At 36.8% G+C, this 16,858-nt stretch overlaps 1 pseudogene; it reads right to left on the bottom strand.

The window, feature by feature from the left end:
* Positions 1-11,016: 11,016 nt before the first annotated feature.
* On the bottom strand, positions 11,017-12,434 carry LOC141580425 (heterogeneous nuclear ribonucleoprotein A1-like; annotated as a pseudogene).
* Between the last annotated feature and the right edge of the window lie 4,424 nt (positions 12,435-16,858).

The following is a 16,858-nucleotide window of genomic DNA, read 5'->3' as shown; positions in this document are numbered from 1 at the left end:
GGTACAGAATAGGCAAATCTATGGAAACAAGGAGTAGATTAATGCCTATACAGGGATAAGACAGGGGTAAAGAAAGGGGCCAGGGAGTGACTGCTAATCAGCACAGGGTTTCATCTTGGGATGATGGAAATATTCTAAAATTAGATTTTGGTGATGATTTCATGACTCTGTAAATATACTAAAAACAAAAATTGAGCTGTGCACCTTAAGTACGGTATTTTAAGTATATCTCAATAAAGCTATTAGAAACTTCAGAAGACAGAACATGTGATGTTTATATCACTGCAGTCGGTAAAAGCCGTGATGTCTTTTCTCACCCATCATAAGGATCACAGCGGACACTCCTTTAACAAATGGCAGGTTAACATGAAAAGCATAATGTATTTATCTAATCAGAGTTTTACATGACACAGGAGTCTTCAGAAGGAAGACCCAAAGATCCAAAGGAAAACTGTCCATTTTTATGCCTAGATTTGATGCAGAGTGGGTAGCCATGTAGAAATGTGACTGGACAAAAAGGAAATGATCTTACAGCAATATTCTGAATGGGGAAACCCAGGAAAGCCTGCATGTTAAGATTCTTCTTGGCCTCTCTCTTCTTGGTCTTATAATCTACTTTCAGGCGGAGTAGGACAGAGAATTTATTTATGGCCAGCTCTTACATAGAAAAGTGGGATCATGTTAGAATACTATTTCTAGGTATTATGCCTGGCTTTGGAGAGAGGGGTTCTAGTTTCTATGATCCACCTTGGGGAAAATAAATTCTAGTTTCTATGGCTTGCCCTTGGGGGAGAATAGGGAGCAAGGAGAAAGGAGAGCACGAGAAGTTCAAAGAGAGACTTTGCTTTTAAGAGATTTTCAATCACCTTTTGTTCAAAGTACTCAATATGCCAAGTGCCATACCTTGAGTTATCATTTTCTGAGCCCCAACGACTGCTGTCTATTTTCACTATATTACTCTATTTATTCTTTTATCTAGTAAATATTTTTCTTCATTGCCATTGATTATATCTAGATTATAAATGTTGAGGGTTTTTATCATTTTTTTTATTTGTTTTCTTTAAAGAAATAGGAGAGACTACCACCAGTTGTAGTAGTACTTTTGAAACTTACCAGCTGTGTGATCTGAACCGTGGTGGGAGTCGATATAATTGGAGGTTGAAGCTAGATGGTGGTATCCCCTAGTTTGCTCTGTACTTATCTATGGTCTAGTCCTTGTGCTGGTGGGCGGATATCTATGGTAGATAACCATTCCCAATTTTTCAATTTACTTTATATAAGCCAATATTATCCCACTAGTAATAATTACAGGAGAAAAAAATGGAAACTCCTTTGTGACAAAAAATATTTTAGCATCTATAAATACCATAAATGATAGGACGTAATTTGAGAGCTATTTATTTTTACTAAACATATATTAATAAAAGAATGTTTTCAATCACTCAACCCATTCAGACACACACACATTGTTGTGGGAGATCATTTATTTTCTTTTTAAAGAATAAAGTATGTGCTATAAGAAAAAAACCAGACGTTGAATAGAAGTTAATCATTGATTGTGTTATCTAAATTATTATTCTCATTTTTCTTATCTATGAAATGTTCCAAAGTTTTATTGAAATCTGAAGAGTAAGTTTCTTTCTAATATGAATTAGTTCTCCTCTTAACAATGGGTTTTAAATGTGTAAAATTCTTGATTTGGAAAAATTCTTAACAGCTTAGAAATTTATTCTTCCAAGCTAATACGGGTTGAGCGTATACTATGTGCTTACTAAAGTGCTTTGCATGCATTATCTCCTATAATTCTCAAAGCAAAATAAATTTATGCTTCCAAGTGTTTTAGGTGTTCATATGTAATAGATTTTAACATATGTCACATTTTCATTATTTTGGGTAGCAAAAATCACATAGCAATGGAAAAATTTCTAAGTTAGATCTCTTCAAAATGCCTTCTCCATTGCACAATTTTTTAAAAAGTTACCATTTAATTCATTTAAAAATATGTACTTAAAGAGAAACATTGAGTGTGCATTCAGTTTTTTAAATCTGCTGGTAGCATGCTATTGACTTGTCATAAAAAATAACTTTGGAACACTTATCTTAAAGTACTCTTTAAGTACTCTTTAGGTACTTTACCACTTGCCAGCCAGCATTTTTCTCTGTGGAACAGTAGAATTTCATGGTATTTTATCATTTCATTTATTGCAAAGATTCTATAATATTTTAAAAGACCCATATTTCTAAGACTAACTACATGGGTACATCTTATATACTTAATATAAGGTGTCAAATTATGCAAATTTATTGCATAGTAATTACTTGGTGAATAAATTTTGTTTGTGATGGTCTCTCTGACTCCAGTCTGTTTATATTTATTTGAGTTAAAGCAGCCTTTTCCTCAGTGGTTACACTTGCATATTTTTTTCATAAATTATTCTTTCTATTGAAGATCATTTCAGTTGTGAATATATCTGCTCCCATATATTTTTCCATTAATACCTCCTTAAAAAGAGTTTTTCATGTATTTCAGAAGATTCTGAGACAGAATCCATAAGATATCACAAGCTCAAACATGTTAGGAATAGCTGCTGTTTTTTAATCCACATTAACAGCAAACTTACATAATACAAGACTGCATGTATTGATCTAACACTTGTTTCTTCAAATCTTCAGCAATGTTCATCAGTGTTTCCCATGTGTTTATCAACGGAATCTGCCAATATGAGAAAGCATTTTTATCACCTTATTGGTTTCTGTGTATTATTTCAGCTATTTCCCCAACAGTTTGGCTTTTGCTATAAAGTAAGAAGCTTCAAAAGAGGTTTCTAAAACATTTATCTTTACATTTAGTGAAATGTTGAAAAGTACTGGATTGAGTACTTTTAAACATCACTGAAAAACTTGAGAGATTGGCTTTCCTATTTTGGATAACTGAATTTTTCAATCAGTTTGTCGAAGTATAATATATACACGGTAAAAGTCATCCTTCAGAGGTATTGTTATACAAATTCCACAAATGTATACACTCATGTAAGCAACATACTCAAAAATATAATATTTCCATGACCCTGACAAGTTCCCTGTACCTTTCAGTAGCCAATCCCTTTATCTACATCCAGTCTCAGACAACCACAGATCTGATTTTCATTCCCATAGTTTTGTCTTTTCCAGAATATCATAAAAATAGAATTGCTTAGTATAGAAAGCATAGACTTTCAAGTCTGGTTTCTTTTACTTAGCATAAACTTTTAAAAAAATACTCATCCATGTTGTTGTATGTATCAGTACTTTATTCTTTTTTATTACTAAGTGGTATTCCATTGTATAAATGTAGCATGATTTGTTTATCCATTCACAAACTAATAGACATTTGGGTGGTTTCCAGTTTTGGGATATTAAAAATATAGCTAATAAATTTGGTATAACTGTGCATATACAGGTATTTATGAGGGTGCATACATTCAGTTCTCCTGGGTAAATAACCAAGAATAAAATTGTTGAGTTGTATGGTAAGTGTATGTTTCACTTTACAAGAAACTGCCGAATTGTTTTACAAAGTAGCTTTACCATTTTGCATTTTTGCAAGCAATGCTGAGTTGTTCCACATCTTTGCTAGCCTTGGTTATCTTTAGCATTTTAAAATTATTATTTAAGCCATTCTAGTAGGTGTTGAGTGGTATCTCGTTGTAATTTTATTTTGTATTCACCCCCTCTTTCAGTTTTATGGAGGTAAAATTTTATACAAAACTGTATATATTTAAGGTAAACAATGTAATGAGTTTTGATATGTGTGTACAACCTTGAAAACATTTCCACAATCAAGATAGTAAGAATTACTATCTTGTATTACAAAGAATCATGTACAAATATACAGAGAATATACTCTTTGTAATTTATCCCCCTTTCATACTTTCTCTTCCTCAGCCCACAAGAAACTACTGCTCCGTTTTCTGTTGCTAGAGATTATTTCGTGTTTTTAGAATTTTATATATTGACCAAAGAATATGTTTTGGCTTTGTCTGCCTTTTTAAAGTCAGCCGTTATGTTGAGATTCATCCATGTTGTTGAGTATTAGTTATCTGTTCCTTTGCTAAGTAGTATTCATTTGTCCTTCCCAGAGCTCTTTATTTGATTGTATAGATCCAAATGTCTATCTGGTAACATAATCTTTTTGCCTAGGGATTTTTTTTTTTTAACAATTACTACAAAGCAAGTAAGCTGTCACTGAATTTTCTTACCTGTTTTTTTTTTTTTTTTTCCTTGAAGGTGTCTTTGCTTTCATTTTCAAAAAATTTTCTTTGGGTATAGAACTCTAAGTTGACTTGTTATTTTTTCCTTCAGGACTTAAAAATGTTCCTTCATTTCTTTTTTGGCTTGTATAGTTTCTGAAGAAAAGCCTACACTAAATATTCTCTTTGTTTTGCTGTGTATAACATATAACTCACCCTTTTTCCCCAGCTGCCTTCAAAATTTTCTCTTTATTTTAGATTTTTAGCAGGGTGATTATGATGTATCTAGGTATGTGTAAGATTTTCTTTCTTTCTTTCTTTCTTTCTTTCTTTCTTTCTTTCTTTCTTTCTTTCTTTCTTTGGTGTATATTCTTTCTGGGTTGTTTGAGCTTGGATCTGTGATTTACCTTCATTCACTACTTTTGGAAAATTTCTGGCCATTCATTATGTCTCCAAATATCTCTTCTTCCCCATTTTCTTTCTTTTATCTTTTTGGGACTCCAATTATATGTACATTATTATGTTTGATATGATTCTACATCTGTTGAATGCCCTGTTCTGATTTTATTCTCTCACTCTTTTTCTTTTTGTGCCTTTGTTTGGGTAATTTCTGTTGACAGATCTTTAAGTTAATTGATTCTTTCTGGTCAGGTTTCTACTGCTACTAAGGAGTATGTTGAAAGCAATTTTTTTTTATCTCCAATATTAGGTTTTTGGGTTTTGTTTTGAGACAAAGTTTTGCTCTTGTTGCCCAGGCTGGAGTGCAGTGGTGCAATTTGGCTCATTGAAACCTCTGCCTCCCAGGTTCAAGCGATTCTCGTGCCTCGGCACCCACCACTATGCCTGGCTAGTTTTTGTATTTTTAGTTGAGATAGGGTTTCACCATGTTGGCCATGCTGATCTCTAACTCCTTACCTCAAGTGATCTACCCATCTCAGCCTCCCAAAGTGCTGGGATTGCAGACGTGAGCCACAATGCCCAGACAATATTAGGTTTTTAATATCTGGCAATACCCAAATGTTGAAACTAGCACACAGGAACCTTGCAATAACTATGATTAGCATGTGAAAGGCTATAGTAGAAAAAGTAGTATGTATAAAAGATGGGAAATTTCAGAAGAAAGATGATAGTGCAAAACTGGAAATAATAAATTTCTAGCACTACCATCTTTCTTCTGAAATTCCCCATCTCTCTCTTTCTCTCTCTCTCTCTCTCTCTTTTTTTTTTTTAGCTGGAGTCTCACTCTGTTGCCCAGGCTGGAGTGCAGTGGCAGGATCTTGGCTCACTGCAACCTTCACCTCCTAGGTTCAAGCGATTCTCCTGCCTCAGCCTCCCAAGTAGCTGGGACTACAGGCACACACCACCACACCCAGCTAATTTTTTGTATTTTAGTAAAGACACGGTTTCACCGTGTTGCCCAGGCTGGTCTCGAACTCCTGAGCTCAGGCAATCCACCTGCCTCAGCCTCCCAAAGTGCTAGGATTATAGGCATGAGCCACCGCACCTGGCCAAATTCCCCATCATCTTTTATATATGCTACCTTTTCTACTATATGCTTGCCTGTATTAAGCATAGTTACTGTAAAGTTTCTTCATGCTAGTTTCAACATCTAGATATTAGTGACTCCATTGTTTCTTGATAGCAGGGTGTGTGTGTGTGTGTGTGTGTGTGTGTGTGTGTGTGTGAGATATAATTTTTGAGTGAAAGCCAGACTTCACATAAACTGTGGAGACTGGGGTAAATATTGTTAACAGTGGGAAATGAGTATGACTCTTCTTGTGTAAGGCCATTAATGTGAAGAATTGACTCAATCTATCAGGAGATGAGCTGGGTTTAAGTTTTGTTGTTGTTATGGTTACCATCAGAGCACCACAGGCTTCTAATTCTTCATTGGTGAGCTGTCTGTGCTTACAGTGGACGCTGGTATGCCAGTCTTTTCTCGGGTTTATTACTCTATCATCAGCTTTCAGCTTTCCTGAATTCCTACACTTCAGGGAAGATCTCGCACTGTGGATCTTCCCCGTCCCCAGCCTTAGACTACTGCTTGTTCCTTTTTGCCAGGTTTGCATTCAGGGCAAATGGATTTACCTGTTGTTCTACTCCAGTCTGTGTCTTAGGGAGGGTCTCTGAAATTGGGCCTCTCTCCACATTCCTGTCCCTCCTTCTTGTGGCAACCAAATTCTGCTTTGTATTAATAGTAGTTGATCGTAAACAAGAGTTTTCTTCACCTTTCCCGGTGGTAGAAAACCTCTGCGTTATATTAGTTTTCAGTGTTAGATGCAAGATGATTTTGCGCTTCTCCCCAGAGAGAGCCCTTCTTATACCCCTAACCCCTCTCCTCAATGCATCTTTTCCTGGGCTTTGGGCAACAGTCTTTGCTGCCGCTCTTCCAGAAGTTTAAAGCTTTTGCATCACGTGAGAAAAGGGTCTGGGGAGAAAAGTGTATGGTGTTTTGTGTCTGGCCGCACAGGCCTACCAGTCACTTTCTGTATACCTGCTACACCCATCGTCTTTTCTTCCGGATTTAATTGATACACAATAACTGTACATATTCTTGAGATATATGTGATATTTTGATACATGCATATAATGTGTAATGATCAAGTCGGGTGTTTAGAATATTCATCACTTGGAATATTTATCATTTCTTTGTGTTGGAAACATTTCAAATCTTCTGTGGTAGATGTTTTGAAATAGACAATAAGTTTTTAGTAACTGTGGTCACCCCAGCGTGCTATCGAATGCTAGAACTTATTTCTTCTATCTGACTTCATGTTCGCATCCATTAACCAACCTCTTTTCGTACCTCTACCTCTTCTCAACCTCTAGTAACCGTCATTTGAATCTCTACCTCCGTTAGATCAACTCTTAGTTCCCACATATGCAGTGAGAACATGCAATACTTGTCTTTCTGTGCCTGGTTTATTTCTCTTCACATAATACCCTCCAGTTCTATCCACATTACTGCAAGTTACAGGCTTTTATTTTTTTTTATGGCTGAATAGTATTTCATTGTATATATATACCACATTTTCTTTATTTGTTCATGGACACTTAGGTTGATTCCATATTTTGGCTATTCTGAATAGTGCTGAAATATGTATAGAGGGGCAGGTATTCCTTTGATATACTGATTTTTTTCCCTTTGAATATATTCCCAGTAGTGAGATTACTGGATCATAAGGTAGTTCAATCTTTAATTTTTTGAGAAACCTCCATGCTGTTTTCCATAATGGCTGTACCGATTGACATTTTCACTAACCGCATTTAAGCGTTCTCTGTTTGCCACATCCTCACCAGCACTTGCTATTTTTTGTCTTTTTGATAATAGCCATTGTAACTAGAATGGGATGATATCTGACTGTGGTTTTGATTTGCATTTTCCTAATGATTAGTGATGCTGAACATTTTTCATATGCCTGTTGGCCATTTGTATGTCTTCTTATGAGAAATATCTATTCACATCTCTTGCCCACTTTTTAATGGGATTGCTGGCTTTTGTTTTGTTTTGTTTTGTTTTGTTTGCTGTTGAGTTGTGTGAGTTCCTTGTATATTCTGGATATTAGTTTTTTGTCAGATGAATAGTTTGCAAATATTTTCTCCCATTGTATAGGTTGTCTCTTTATTAATGGTTTCCTTTGCTGTTCAGAACCTCTTTAGCTTAATTTAGTCTTACTTGTCTATTTCTGGTTTTGTTTCCTGTGATTTTAAAGTCTCTATTACAGCAGGGCATGGTGGCTCATGCCTGTAATCCCAGTGCCTCAGGAGGCTGAGGCAGGAGGATCACTTGAGGACAGGAGTTTGAGACCAGCCTGTGCAACATAGTTAGACCCTGTCTCTACAAAAAATAAAAATAAAAAATAGTTTTTAATTAGCTAAGCATGGTGGTGTGCACCTATAGTCTCACCTACACAGAAGGCTGAGGTGGAAGGAACACTTGAGCCCATGAGTTTGACTGTGAGCCATGATCATGCTACTGCAATTCAGCCTGAACAACAGAGGAGACTCCAGGTCTGAAAAATTAAAAAATGAAGTCTCATCCATAAAATCTTTGTCTAGCCCAATGTCCTGTAGAATTTCCCTTATGTTTTCTTCTAGTTGTCCATATTTTTGAATCTTATCTTTAAGTCTTTAATTTATTTTAAGTTGACTTTTATATAAGGTGAGAGACAGGGGTCTAGTTTCATCCTTCTGCATATGGATATCCAGTTTCCCCAGCACCATTTATTGAAGAAAGTGTTCTTTCCCCAGTGTATGCTCTTGGCACCTTTGTCAAAAATCAGTGGGCTCTTAATACGTGGATTTATTTCTGCGTTCTCTGTTCTCTTCCATTGGCTTATGTATCTATTTTTATATTAATACCACGCTGTTTAGGTTACTATAGCTTTGTAGTGTAATTTGAAGTAAGGACATATGATACTTCCAGTTTTGTTCTTTTGATTAGGATTGCTTCAGCTATCTGAGGTTTTTTGCGGTTCCATACAAATTTTAGAATTCTTTTCTATTTATGTGAAGAATGTCACTGGTATTTTGATAGGGATTGCATTAAATCTATAGATTGTTTGGGGTAGTATGGTCATTTTAACAATAGTAATTATTCCGACCCATGAGCATGGAATGTCTTCTATTTGTTTGTGTCCTCTTCAATCTCTTTCATCAGTGGTTTTTGTTGTAGAGGTCTTTCACATCTATCATTAAATTCTTACAAGGTATTTTACATTTGTAGCCATTGTTAGTGGGATTGCTTTTTTGATTTCTTTTTCTGCTAGTTTGTTATTGGCATATAAAAACACTACTGATTTTTGTATGTTAATTTTGTATCCTACAACTTGACTGAATCTGTTTATCAGTTCTAAGAGTTTTTTGGTGGTGTCTTCAGGTTTTTTGTGATATAAGATTATGTCATTTGCAAAGAAAGATAATTTGACTTCCTTTTCTCTAACTTAGATGGCTTTTATTTTTCTGTTTTTTGATTGGTCTAGCTAGGACTTCCAGGAATATGTGGTAAAAGGTGAACATCCTTGTTTTGTTCCAGTTCTTAGAGCATAGGCTTTTAGCTTTTTCTCATTTAATATGATATTAGCTGTGGGTTTGTCATATATGGCCTTCTTACGTTGAAGTATGTTCATTCAGTGCCTAATTTGTTGAGTTTTTCATCATGAAGCCATGTTGAATTTTATAAAATAATTTTTCTACATCTATTGAGATGATCTTATGGTTTTTGTCTTTTATTCTGCTGATGTGATCTATCACATTTATTGATTTGCCTGTATTAAAACATCTTTGCATCCCTGAGACAAATCCCACTTGATTACGGTGTCTTATCTTTTTGATGTGTTGTTTGATTTGTTTTGCTAATATTTTATTAAGGAGTTCTGCATCTATGGGATATTGTTCTGTTTCCTCTTTTTTTTTTTTTTGAAAAGTGTACAGATTCATGGAAAATTAAACAATATGCTCCTAAGTGACAAGTGGATCCATGAAGATAGTCAGAAAGAAATAAAAAAAGTTCTTGAAGCAAATGAAAATGGAAACACATCTTACCAAAATCCGTGTGTTTCATACCGCTGGTTTTTGTCGTTGCTGTTGTATCCTTTTCTGGTTTGGATATCTGGGTAATGCTGTCCTTGCAGAATAATTTAGAAAGAATTCCCTCCTCCATTTTTGAAACAATTTGAGAAGAATTAATGTTAGTTCTTTACAGGTTTAGTAGTAAAGCCATTCAATCCTGGGCTTCCCTTTATTGAAAAACCTTTTATTACTGATTCAATCTCATTATTCATTATTGTTCTTTTCAGGTTTTTATTTCTTCTTCATTCAATCTTGGTAGGTTGTGTTCATCCAAGAATTTATTCGTATTCTTTAGGTTTTGCAGTTTGTTAGCCATTTCATTGTTTGTAACAGTCGCCAATGATCTTCGTATTTTTGTGGTATCTGTTGTACGGTCTTTTTGTTTCTGATTTTGTTTGTTTGGGCCTTTTTTCTTTTTTTCTTAGTCTAGCAGTTTATCAATTTTGTTTACCGTTTCAAAAGCCAACTTTTGGTTTAGTTGATTCTTTGTTTTTGTTTTGTCCCTCTTCATTTTTTTCTGCTCTGGTCTTTATTTTTCTTTACTTTTACTACTATTGGGTCTGGTTTGCTCTTGCTTTTCTAGTTTATTGAGGTGCATCATTGGCTGTTTATTTGAACTTTCTGCTTTTTTGGTGTAGGCACTTATTGCTATAACCTTCCCTCTTAGCAATGCTTTGCAGTATCCCATTGGTTTTGGTCAGTTGTGTTTTCTTTCTTTCTTTCTATTTTTTCTTTTTCAAGAGAATTAAATTGGTTATTGATGACACATAGTAATGGATGATACACAAGCTTCATTCCTATCTATAATTTTATCTGGTACCATTATTTAATTTAGATATATTGCACAAGATGTGCCAACAATCATTCTTATAACCAATAATTCCGTGATTTTTCTTGGGTAATCCCTTTTAATGGTGAGCTTCAGGTCACAACAGTAAGTATCAGTTCAACTACGACACGGTTTCTGAAGACAATGGCTTCTCCACCCAAGCAGGTTGTATATAAATTCCAAATAGAACCTGGTATCACCCTGAAGGAATTCTAACTTCACACTGTTGGGGAAATTTACCAAGATGCCTTCAGAGTAGACTAACTTAGCGCATTTTTTTAAAAGACACATTTATTCAGCATCATGATCAGATGCGTACATTTAGCAATCAACGGCATGGGTGCAAAAAAAATCTACTTTAAAAACCTTTGTTGGAATGCTTTACACTTTCCACAGAACAGAAGAAAAAACAAACAAACAAAAAAACAAAAGCCTGTTGTTATACAATTAGTCACAAATACAGTCCTCTTCAAGTATATTTGTCTAATACATGCCTTCTTTGTAGCAGCTAGGCCCTGTCACCACTGTGCTTGGCTGAGTTCAAAAATTTGTTGTAACCCGTAGCTTTCCCGTCATTTCTCTGGCTCTCCTTTCCTGCTAAACTTTGTTTCCTGGCAGTAATTAAAATCTTCAGCCACTACCATAGCTGCTGCTGCTACTGGAACTGCCATAGCCACCCTGGTTTCATGGTTTGGCAAAGTATTGGCCTCCACCACCATAGGGGTCAGAGCTTCTGCTTCCAAAGTCTCCTTTCATGAGTCCAAAATTTGAAGACTGATTATTATAATTGCCAAAATCACTGTAGCTTCCACCACCTGCAGAATTCCTTCTGTCATTACCAAATCCATTATAGCCATCCCCACTGCCACCATATCCACTATTACCATGGCTGCCACCAAAGCCACCATAACCATTGAAGTTTCCTCCATGACCAAAGTTGTCATTCCCACTGAAAACCACCTCCATGACCACCACCAAAGTTTCCAAAACCACTTTGACCTCTTTGGCTGGGTGAAGCACTAGCCATCTCCTGCTTTGACAGGGCTTTCCTAACCTTACAGTCGTGGCCATTTACAGTACAGTATTTCTGAATGGCAGCCTTATCCACAGAGTCATGGTTGTCAAAGACTACAAAGGCAAAGCCCTTTTTCTTATCACTGCCTCAGTCAGTCATTCTTTCAATCACTTCCATTTCCATACTGTTCAAAATTATCTCTTAGCTGATGTTCTTCAATGTCTTCTTTAATGCCACCAACAAATACCTTTTTCACAGTTAAGTGGGCACCTGGTCTCTGAGAATCTTCTCCTGAGACAGCTCTCTTTGGTTCCACAACTCTTCCGTCCACCTTGTGTGGCCTTGCCTTCATTGCTGCATTCACCTCCTCTGCAGTGGCATATGTGAAAAGCCCAAAGCCCCCAGAGCACTTGGTGTTTGGATCTCCCATTACCATTCAGTCCGTGAGCGTTCCCCATTGCTCACAGTAGTTTTTCAGCCTCTCATTGGTTGTTTCAAAGCTCAGTCCTCCAATGAAGAACTTCCTCAGTTGTTTGGGCTCTTTAGGAGACTCTGACTTAGACATCATGTCAGGGGAACAAGAGCCTTTAACGATGCTTCCTCAGTGGGGTCCATGTGCAGAAAGGACATGTTTCCATTTCCATTTGCTTCACATAATTTTTTAATTTCCTTCTGAATCTCGTTATTGATCCAATTATTAGGAGCATGTTGTTTAATTTCCATGTATTTTTACAGTTTCCAAAGTTCCTCTTGTTATTTATTTTCAGTTTTATTCCACTGTGGGCTGAGAAGATACTTGTAATAATTTTGATTTTTAAAAATGTGTTAAGACTTGTCTTGTGATCTAATATATGGTCTATCCTGGAGAATGTTCTATGTGCTGATGAGTAGGATGTGCATTCTGAAGCTGTTAGATGAAATGTCTTGTAAATGTCTGTTAGGTTCATTTAGTCTCTAGTGCAGATTGAGTATGTTTCTTTGCTGTTTTTCTGTCTAGATCTGTGCAATAATGAAAGTGAGATGTTGAAGTCCCCAACTTTAGTATGTTGGAGTCTCTCTATCTCTAACAATATTTGTTTTATATATCTGGGTGCTCCAGTGTTAGGTACATATATATTTACAATTGCTATATTCTCTTGCTGAATTAATCCCTTTATCATTTTCAGTCACCTTTTTTTTTTGGTCTCTTTTTATGTTTTTTGACTTTAAGTCTATTTTGTTTGATATAAGTATAGCTACAGAAACATGCTTTTGGCTTCTGTTTGCGTGGAATATTTTTGTCTCTTTCCTTTCTTTCAATGTATGTGTGTCTTTCCATGTGAAGTAAGTTTTTTAGACAGCATATAGTTGTGTCTTTTTAAAAAAAATTCATTCAGACAGTCTATATCTTTTTTTTGACAGATGAGGACATGTTATTATCATCTTTTTCATTGTTATCTGATTGTTTTGTATTTTTTGTTCACTGTTATTGTTTACTTCTACAATTTGATCTGTTTTGTAGTAATAACAATTGACTCCTTCTCTGTATCTGCTTTATCAGTGAGTTTTGTTATTTTTGTGTTTTCATATATATGTAAATACAGTACTTTTACTTCCAGTTGTAGGACTTCCTTAAGCATTTATTTTGTTGAATTTGTCATTCAGATCATGAATTCTTTTCTTGATTTCTTTGTATTATTCACTTGGGCTGTCCTATCTCACTGACTTTTTCTAATTTCATTGTTTTGAATTTTTTTTTTTTTTTTTTTTTTTTTTTTAGATGGAGTTTTGCTCTTGCTACCCAGGCTGGAGTGCAATGGCACAATCTCGGCTCACCGCAACCTCCGCCTCCTGGATTCAGGCAATTCTCCTGCCTTAGCCTCCCGAGTACCTGGGATTACAGGCATGTGCCACTATGCCCAGCTAATTTTTTTGTATTTTTAGTAGAGACGGGGTTTCACCATGTTGACCAGGATGTTCTCGATCTATTGGCTTCATGATCCACCCACCTCGGCCTCCCAAAGTGCTGGGATTACAGGCTTGAGCCACCACACCCGGCCATTGTTTTGAATTTTTTCCAGGCATTTCATAGATTTCCTTTTCCTTGGGATCTGTTATTGGTAATTATAATGCTCTTTTGGAGGTATCATGTTTTCTTGCTTTTTCATGTTTCTGTGTCCTTACCTTAATATCTGTACATCTATTGTAACAGCTGCTTCTTCCAGTTTAGCTTTGGTAGGGAAATACTATTTCCTGTAGATGTCTCCATAGTGTTGGTTAGGGAAGGTACTTTGGCATTAATTTTTGGTGGGTGTAGTAGTGTAGCCTTTGTATGACGTCTTCAGCTGTAATCAGCTCATCTGTGTCATCTGTGAGTTCCTCAGTGGCTTAGGCTGCAGTTGTTATTGGAGGCTGTCATGACACTTTGTTGATGATGTGAATGCCAAATGGGCCAGTCCTTGGGCAACAGTGGTGTTGGTGGTGGTGGTGTGCTGAGCACGCCAGTCCTCAGGTGCCAAGGTAGTATATGTGGGCACCAGCAGTGACACATCTAAGAGGGCAGAGCCTTGGGCTCCCAGGTGATGTGCATGGTGCCTGCAGTGGCAGATCCTGAAGGGCAGGGCCTCTGGTCCCCACACAGCATGTGTGATGTTGGTGGTGGCAGTAGCAGTGGCAGGCTTATCCTCAGAGCACCAAGCAGTGGCGCCTGTCAGCAGGGGCTGCTGGCAGCAATGTCAGTGTAGGCAGGTAAGTCCCACTGCTTTGGGGAGGTGCACATGGGCACAAGCAGCATGTGGGGTGGGCCTGTCCTGATACTGCTAGACAGCATTCACATACATGGGCAGCAGCACACGGGGTGGGCCTATCCCCAAACCCCTGCACAGTGGGTGCAGGCCCAGTCACTGTCTTCGTCATGAGCACTCAGTAGCAGTCCACAGATAGGATTTTGTGAATGAGTGTTAACTCCCTTACTTGGTGCCCTCACTACTCCGGACCGGCACACTAAGCCACCCTTAGCCTTTGGAAGTTCCTTGAAAATGTAGCTGATTTCTTCTTCCCCACTTGTATTGTGGTCTACAGCTTTTTCTCATGTGGCTTGTTCTAAGTGAGAGAGTTTGTATCTTTCATCTCTCCTTCGAAGAAGGGTTTATCTCTCTTTCAAACTCAGGTAACTCTATTTTTTTGGCTTCAGCTTTCTGATTGGTTCAATAAAGTTATGATTTTGCTTTTTTCTGGACCTTTCTCATTGTTATGATAAGAACAATAGTCTGCAACTTTTTACATACTAAAACTCATGCTTAATTGTTAAAATTTTTTATTATGATGATGAAATCAAACTATTACTATCTCAAAGTAAAAAATGTTCTTTGGTTGGGTTTCATAGTTAACATTCTAGATCATTTAAAATTTTTGGACAAGTTCTCATTAGATCTGTTTAGATAAACATTGATTTTTATTGAAATATGGCTGAAGTATTCGTTATTAAGAGTGGAAAGAATGTCAGCTGACACTTTCTTGTTTGCTGTGCTTGCATTATTAATATTACCTTTAAGTGATAGCATCTTGAAATGATTTTATTTAGACCACTCGTCTCTTTCTGAGGGCTAATTTTCTTAAAGCTAGGTAATATAATTGCAAACCTCTTAAGCAAGCACGCTTAAACTGCAATACATCACAGTACCCTGAAAGTGATTAAGTGGCAGAGGTTTGTACTGTCAACCCCTGTGAGTTTGAGAACTCCCACTCTGCCTCGCAGATCCTTTAATATCATACATGATATATGACTATATGACATAGATACTGAGGGAATCAGGATCAATCCACATGGTAAATACATATAAAGCTTAATTTCTTTCTTTAGATAAAAAGTTTGCTAGAATATTAGAAGTATTAGACTATTAGAAACAAAAATTAGAAATATTAGGAATTCTAATGTTTCCTCCCTAGACTTTAAGATCTTCCTGTGTACACCCTGGCTTGCAGATCCCCAGTGTAAGCGATGCTGCACTTGTCTGTCTGTTTCTATGGAGCAGAACCTCTGTCTCAATCACTATTTGTTCTTGTATAGGCCTGATACTTTATATGAAGGCAATACATTCCTACTTGCTGAATAAGTGAACATGTGGTCCCTGACACCAGGACGTCTTGTCATTCACTGGATCGGGTCAACTATGACAATCACATGAAAAAACAGAAACCTATCTAAGATAGTATATAATAACTGAATTGTACCATACTGATAATGTCCATTTGATTTTTAAAAAGGGAGTTAAATACAAATTGATGTCTTGGAGAAAGGTACGTAGACAAAGTCCACTTGGGCTGAGACTTAACATTGGGGAGCATTGAAGTAGTCAGAGATAAAAGTGGCTTTTTCCATCAAAGAGAACAGCACAAGCAAAGCGGAGCATGAGCAGGATCTGGATGAGTTCAGATCACAAGGGGTAGGAGCAGCGGCCCCTGCAATTTGACCACACCAGCAGCATGGGAGTCCCCGGGAGGGCTGAGGAATTTATTCAGGCAGAGACACACTCACTGGCTCCACCTGTGATTATTACTTCTGGTCTTCAGTGTCTTCTAGCTGGTTCAGCAGAAGCCAGTGCATTGGGATAGCCATAGAACCACAGAAGCCTACGGAGAATGGATATCACCATGCCCTCTTCTCCCTCCGTGTCACTCCCTGCTGCATGAATTTGTCCTTGCTTAGCTTGCTTACCTTCAAAAACAAGTACTTATTTAATGATTAAAAAGAGGCAAGTACTACACAAGGCATCAAAGTTAATGAAGAATAAGATGTAATTCTTGCCTTTAAAGAACTTAGTCTTCTGAGAGAGACATTGGCATAAAGTGAATACTTAAAATGTCATGCAGTAAGTACCAACATAGAGTCTATACAACACATTACGGGATAGCAGAAGAGGGATAAGTAATCCAGTTCTGGGGGGAAAAGGAGGTGGGATGAAGAGAAATTGTGCAATAGAGTTAGTTTCTTAGACAAAGGAACAAGAAAGCTGAGTCTTAAGGGTTGAGCAGGAGTTATTCAGGTAATGAGGGAATAAGGGAGACACTTGAAGCAGAAGAAAAGTAAGAGCTACGAGCTTAAGAAGTATTAACAAAAGGCAGGCGGTAGAGAAAAACTAGTCTAGAGAGTTAAGCAGAGACCTGTCAATTGAAGCATCTTTTAACATGTTAAAACAACTGTAGCAATTTAGCTGAGAGATGATAGTGACTTGA

Source organism: Saimiri boliviensis, chromosome 11, assembly GCF_048565385.1.
Source record: "Saimiri boliviensis isolate mSaiBol1 chromosome 11, mSaiBol1.pri, whole genome shotgun sequence".
NCBI lineage: Eukaryota > Metazoa > Chordata > Mammalia > Primates > Cebidae > Saimiri > Saimiri boliviensis.
The sequence above is the reverse complement of the archived record's forward strand: the minus strand, read 5'-3'. Positions and strand labels throughout refer to the sequence as shown.